The sequence below is a fragment of the Micropterus dolomieu genome, linkage group LG16 (assembly GCF_021292245.1).
Source record: "Micropterus dolomieu isolate WLL.071019.BEF.003 ecotype Adirondacks linkage group LG16, ASM2129224v1, whole genome shotgun sequence".
NCBI lineage: Eukaryota > Metazoa > Chordata > Actinopteri > Centrarchiformes > Centrarchidae > Micropterus > Micropterus dolomieu.
The window spans coordinates 11,637,221-11,644,551 of NC_060165.1; the positions used below are offsets into that span (position 1 = coordinate 11,637,221).

The window sequence follows — 7,331 nt, forward strand, 5'->3', positions numbered from 1 at the left end:
TTGTTTTTGAAAAGTGCTCCACAAATAAGGATTATTATTATTATTATTTAAAACTCCTAAGTTAAAGTTAGGTATCTCTTAAACTCCATGTTAGAGGGCATCATGTCTGAAATGCAAATGAAAAAGACCTTCAGATTTAAAAAGTGAGTTAATTCTGTGTGTCAAGGAGATCATATTCTAGCCCTCAGCACTTTATGTAGTGCCATATTTGGCTGACAGTTTTATCAGTTTGTTCACAGTTTAGTGAAGGTCTTGCATGCTAACAAGTGTGTAGTTTAAAGGCCTCAGGATCATTCTGTTAGTGGTATCTTGCTTGGTTTTTATATTGGGTGCTAATTATTTGCCATTTTATTTTTTGGTTAACATTCCTGGCACCACTGTAAAATACTTTCACATTTCAACCTCATTAGGTGGATTTTTGCAGGGAGACCACAATCGGACCACTGCCAGTAAATGCTTAAGATAAATGTAACAGTGAGAGTATGATTATGGCATAGGCAAAAGATTTGCTGTGTCATTGTTTCTGAAACTGCTGAGAAAATGGAAAAATCATTATCTGGTAACTTGCATTAAATCTTTCTAATGGCTTTTCAAACCAAAACAATTTACAGAGCTAGTCTTTTAGACAAGTAAGGAAGAGCTAGTATTCAGCACAAGTGTGCTCTCAATCAAAACAAACCAATGAATAAATGCTTATGTCTGTGGTGTTTCCCTATGTAGAATTTTGTTTTGGGGAGCAGACTGGGGAGTGTTGACTTATAACTCATCTCTAACTGAATAGCTTGTGCCTTTATGTGGAAGGTAAAACAACTCTTATTTATTCTTTTGATTTGCATTTCTTACTCATTGCTGTAATTTGGTGTAATTAAATGCTTAAAGTTGAAACTAAAAATGTGACTACATGTACAGTAGCACACCACGTACATGACATACACCTAATGCAGGGTAGTGTTGCATAATGAAGTGGAAAGTATAATTTAACCAGGTGCTTTGGAAGGACTTCAGTGGTGACATTAGCCAGGTTGACAGGAAGTTACAGTGCTCTGCCAAAGAGCCAAACGTCAAACTGCAAATGTGTGAGAATGAAGCGGGCGAAATTCTGCATTGCACATACACAGATGTAGACACATTTAAAACTGTATATTAAATCAGTACATTTATACATTTATACACAAAAAGAGACATGCATGCTGCAGGCATCCATACAGGAACAATGAATAGAGAAAAAAACAGAGACACAAAAGAGAGAGTGTGTCTGTATATGTTTTCTGAACTGTCTGCGGGCTCAAATGGGTCATTTGGTCTCAGCAGACCAGAGACACACACAGACAGGCTGGTCTCTAAAACCATCACAACACACCTACATCAGGAAGAGGGGGTGAGAGAAGAGGGACTGACTGACTTAAACACAAATACAGATGGAGGCAGCACACGTTTGAAAACCACTATCAAACAATGTTTCAGACAGGAAAGAAAAATGAGGGAGAAAGTAAAAAGACAGAAGGAAAGTCCTGAGGACAAGATTAATGTCACGGGCTGAACTTGCATTGGATTTAAAATATCATGATGTCAGTTAAAGGGAAATTCCCCCTGGCAAAGAGAGAGGGATTGGTTTGGTATCAGGTGACATTGCTGTGCTTCTGGTAAGCATGGAACACACAGTCCTAACCAACTTGGGAAAGAGCCAACAGCATACACTAACAATACAGTAGACCTTACCAGATTACATTAGTGGGTAAAAGTATCCCTTTCCGATTTGTCCATTGATAAAAATCCAGCCTGTTTCATATAACCATTTTGACTCGGACTGGTCGGAAGTTTAATATGGTGGCGAGATATGAATCCTAAACCACTAGTGACCTCTGGATTTCCCCCACTGCTGCAGGGACATCACATAATGAGGCTAAAACATTTGTGTTCCTGACTTAAAGCTGCACTAATCAATATTTTTGTATCAACAATGGATCAAATGACTAGGTCTACGTGAAAGGGGTCACTTGTAGGGAACGAACCGACAGAGAATCATCAAACCCCTCGGCTATTACAGAACATTTTAGCGTCTTTCACTTCACTGGTTTATGACCCACACCTTCACTGTTGTGGTTAACTCTCACCACTCTCATCAAACCTCTTTTCACACAACTTTCCCAGTACAAAACAGCAGACAGACACAGTTATAGCGACTAGCTGGTGAACATAGCAAAGTATTTCGCAGCTAAAGAGCCAGAAACTTGACTCTAAATTATGTCTAGTGTTGCTACATCTAATAAGAAATTGTGCGCTAACACGTTAGCCATAGCAACTTTGTATGGATCTGTAATATCAATGTTGTGTTCACACCTTGTTCCGCTGCCCCCAAGTGGCCAATAAGTTGTTTCATGTAAACATATCAACAAAAGGAAAGGCAAGTCAACTGTGAACAGGGAGGAAACTACTTTGTTCCTAAATGATACATTTGCAGTCATACAAAAAACTACAAAAATCTTATCCATGCTGCACTTTTGAAAACACAATGCCACAGTCTTGCACCCACAAAGCCTTGGCTGCCTGTTGAGGCTCTTTCTGCTCCAATAACACAGGACAGGCCACTGGGTATGGAAAGACTTCAGACCTCCAGAGGAAACGCTCCAGAAACACAGGAGCCACTGTGTTACAGAGAGAAAGCGAGAACAAGCAGGGGAGGCTACAAAAACAAGAGCAAGTCTTTTCTCCTTAGCTACCAATAGAAAACTGTAAAAGAAATCCATCCAGGCTCCGTGCATGGTACTATATGTAGACGGAGAAGCGGGAGCAGGTAGTTAATTACAGAAAAGAAGAGTGAGCAAGAGTTAGAGGGTAAGAACAAAGAGAAAGTTTAAAGGTGAGGGTGTTTTCCTCTGTAAGCCAGTCTCCCAGTAAGCTGACCTTGCTTTGCTTCCTATGGGCTGAATTTCCTTTAGTTATGGAGTGTAGGTGTGCCCAAACGTCTGTGGCTTGTTACCATGTGACAGACCCACCATGCGGCTATAACAAAGAGAAAGAGAGGAATACAAGGAAAGAATAACAGCAGGCCCACAAGCTATGTGAATGTAAAGAGAAGAGGAGGAAAAAAGTCTAACCACAAGCCCCTGAACCCTAAACCAGAGGATGACACAGTGACACAGAGTGTGTATGTAGAGAGTGCAAGCAAGAGAGAGAACCCTCACACATCCCTAAGAGCCTAATTGAAACCAGACCAGATATTTCTGCAGAAGAGCAGAGGTGAGATTGAAAAAAGTTGAGAGACAATGATCTTTTTCAGAAGGGTTCAGAAATGCTGACCTCAGTAAAAGAAACCTCAGAAATACAACCAACTCCTGTTTGCGTGCGTGCATGCGTGAGTGCGTGAGTGAGACAACTGGCTTTCAGCTGACATTATGTAGGCATCTCCCCCAGTTTCTTGGCTGCATCTAATCATGTTCTGAAACTACAAAACACTCAATGCTCGGTCATAAAACATTAAACACAAGATTGCTGTAGAGCTGAAATGTGTCAGGTTTGTAAATTCTGGGACAGTGGAAATGAAGAGTTGGGGAAACATTACATTTTTTCTGTTACACAATATTCTACACTGTTGTCCATTTTCTATTCTATTCTTGGCAATCAAAAATCATGAGTGGCTTGCAAACTGTTTCATTAGAATGAGGGAGTTAAGAATTGTCATAAGACGTTTAACAGTGCTCTCTCTCTCACACACACAAACATACACGCACGCTGTCTTCCCCACCAACCAAGCTATGTTGATTGCTTTGTATTGGTGCCAGACACATCTGCACCTTAAACACATAACACACACACACACACTTCAAGCCTTAGTCTCCCACTCATGCCCCCACTCCTCTTATTACAAAGTGTTCCACTTCAGCTTAACTGCAGCAAGCTGAAACAGCAGAAATTTAAGTAAAAGGGACTCACACTTTGTAATCAGAGGAAACCTGCAAGACAAGCCTTTTCTCTTCCCCTTTTTTGGTACAGGATCCTCCAAACAGACTCAAACCACACATTGCTCTGCTCTGTACTGCATGAGTCTGGAATTTTCCTCAAACTATATGTACATGTGCAGATGCATATATAGCTGCACTAACACGCATATAGAAGAACTGCAAGTGTACACACAAACCGGACAGTAAGCTCTGGTTTCCTCTGGAGCATTTTGTAACCTTACACTCACATTTTGGAAATCTCTGCAGAGAGAGCAGTCTGAATAATCTCCTGAATCACAGCAAACGCCAATGTCTCCAAATATTGTTTAATTTTTAACAAGAGTTGGCTATATATTCAATGAACATGAGTCATTTGGTGGGCATGGTTATACAGAGTTCCTTACAGTACAAAGAGGGTCCAAGTGGGTAAATTAACCCCTCACTATGTCAAAAGTGGTGCCTATCTATCTGTTGAGCGCTTTTTATATACAGTCTATGGTTGAGCTACACAGTGAATTGAATGCCTAATCATGGAAGTGTGAGTGCTTTTATGCAATGGTGCATTGGACCAGTTACATAACACAATTAGCAGTGGGGAAGAATCTAAAATTAGCAATTGAATATTTTCTTTGCTGAAAATCAAGATCAACGTCAGGGTGCAACAACACTCCATAAACTTGGCACAACTTCAACAACTCCAAATGAGAGATTTTTTTGTCAATAAATAGAGCAGTGCAGCAGCACAATGTAATGACTTAATACGATATTGCATGTTATGCAAACATGCTTACTCTCTTGTGAGTAGCTCATCTCTGTCCATTCATATTTTCACCTTTGCAGTTTCATCATCACTTTAGTAAGTTGCCAGTATGGCCGAGTTGTATTCATTCTTTGTCTATGCATTCACTATCAGTGCATTCCAATACTGTCTAAGGAACAAAGGAGTAAGGGGGAAGTCACACTTAAAACCCACACAAAAGATTAAGAAAAAGAGGCAGATATCATCCTTTGGTGGGTTTATTTCATATTCTGCAACTTAACCATTTCACATTAAGATTAAAATAATATGCTGTTGTCCTTTTCAAGCCTTCAGGGAATCAGATTTTATCACCAAGAACTAAACTGTGGTGCCAAAAAATGTTCTTGCAAATTGAATGTTGAATCAGGAAGGATTGGGGATTCTCTGATGCTTTCAGCTGAACAGTCTTTTGCAGACAGACAGATCTTATGCACTTTGGTACAATATGAAGGTTTCAGTCATACCTGTGCAGGGAGAGATTTTGGCTCGGGCTCGTCCACTAGGACCTGTGGATCTCCGGTTGGTCCCACGTCCCCGGCTCCTAATCCTGTCATGAGCGCTGCATCTAAGCCAAGAAAATCTGCCTGGCTGCCTATAAACTTAGAGCTTGAAGTGAGGGACGAACAACTGGCTGCTTCTCTAAACTCTTGCACTCTCTCTCTCTCTCTCTCTCTCTCACTCCCCCCGGCTGCCTGTGCTGAGTGATTGACTACTGCCTTTTACAGCTGCCTCTCTCTCTTTCCCTCTCTTTCTCAGTCCTTTGCTGTTCACCAACTCGGTTGGATCGCACCAAGAATGTGAAGGGAGAGACAGAGAGAGAGACTGTGAGCAAAGAAAAGCTGATTCTCAAAGGAGCCACAAAGCTGTGTCTGGTTTAGCATTACACACACACACACACACACAGGAGGGCTGCAACCCCGCACTGGTGCCATCTATTAAAACAACGGACTTCATCCAGGATATGCTGCTAACTGGCCTGGTGGACTGATGGAGAGAGCGAGAGAGAGAGAGAGAAAGAGAGAGATTGGGATCTGGGTGGCACAGAGGCAAAGCACTCACCCACCACTACAAAACACCCCCATGTGTGTGTCTGTCTGGGTGTGTGTTGCGTCATGCTCCCAGAAGAGCGGAGATGCCCTTGAGATGTAACTCTTTGCAGGTTTGTTCCAAAATAGCCTCGTTCCACTTCCAACATCTGCCTTTGATCGTTGCTTCAGTAGAGGATCTCTCCTTTGTTATAAGGCCTTGAACCATGTTACCATGCATGTTGCAGGCAACACTTGTGGTTTCATAAGGTTCTGTACCACCCATCATGTGGACTGTATCACTTTACAATAGTGTGAGAGGTGAAACCAACCACTTATGCAGTACTTCTTAGCCATGATAGCGCCGTGGCACTTAGTGATCAGTCAGACGGTCAGATGGTCGATCAGTCCACCACTTCAGTCCAGACTGAAACATCTCATTAACTGAGATGGATTGCCATGAAATTCTGTCATTTTTGTTTGGTAGTGACTGTAGTGGTCATTCTATTCTGCATAGAACCTTAGTTTGACTTGTGTTTCACTGAATGACATCCAACTTTCCAGCAGAAAGGGAAAATGTTGAATGTGGGTTTATTTGAACATACAGATCACCACGTCGCAGCAGGTGATTCTTCTCCAGAAGTTACATCTCAGCCTGTTCCATTACTAACTTGATGTTCTGTTCCTACTTGCAGGCTGTCATGATATAATACATTATTACATGTTATCACACGCATGTTTTGATCCACACAAACACAAAAACACAATTAAAAACATAAACATAGCCTTAGCATAGTCCACTATTTAAAATATACATAAACTGTAAACTATCATCATGGTCCCCAGAGGATGTATTCCATTGACTTTGATGATTCCCTGACTATTCCTCTAGCCCCATCATGAGGTTAACATTTGTTTTGTTGAGTGAAATATCTCACTAATGGAAGGACTGTCATGAAATTTGGTCAGCTGTTCATGTCCCGCTCAGGATGAATTGAAAACTGTTCAATTGATCACTTAACTTCTTCATCTGACACCATTATCAGGTCAAAATCTGAGCTAATTTGTCCAATGCAAAATGATTTCCTTCAGCCTCAGCTGTAATTTCCTGCTAATTAGCAAACATTTGCATCTTAGCATCGTGTGAATGTTAACCTGCTGCTGCTAGCATTTAGCTCAAACACAAAATTTCTTTTACATTTCTGTGATGAGTCAAGTGTGAGCTCCTGGTGTCTCATCAGAGATATATTCTTGGTAATTGTTTTGCACTGCAGTATGTCTGTATATTTACTTATGAAGCAGTGAAGATTCCCACAGTGGCTCTCTACCACTTGTTGCTATTATGAACCAGTCGGTCTCTCTGACACAAAACAGCTCCCACAAGAATAGTTTCATCTACTAGTAAGGGGCATTCTGTGTAATTTTATGGTGCCTGAGAGCAGTGAGCCTTGCTAATCAACGCAATGCTGCCTGCTCTGTCCGTCTCTTCTTTTCTCTTCTCTAGGTCAACACAGAGTGAAACAGCTCCATATTAGGATCACCATTCTGCAGTGTCTTAAATGGATT

The 7,331-nt window shown here is 41.2% G+C and overlaps 1 protein-coding gene across 1 annotated transcript in view; it reads right to left on the reverse strand.

The window, feature by feature from the left end:
• lrrc17 (leucine rich repeat containing 17) overlaps positions 1–5,520 on the reverse strand; it is a 31,699-nt gene extending 26,179 nt beyond the window's left edge. The window contains exon 1 of the mRNA XM_046072092.1: positions 5,205–5,520. The gene's annotated coding sequence lies outside the window, so the exon portion shown is untranslated. The remainder of the gene's footprint in view (positions 1–5,204) is intronic.
• Between the last annotated feature and the right edge of the window lie 1,811 nt (positions 5,521–7,331).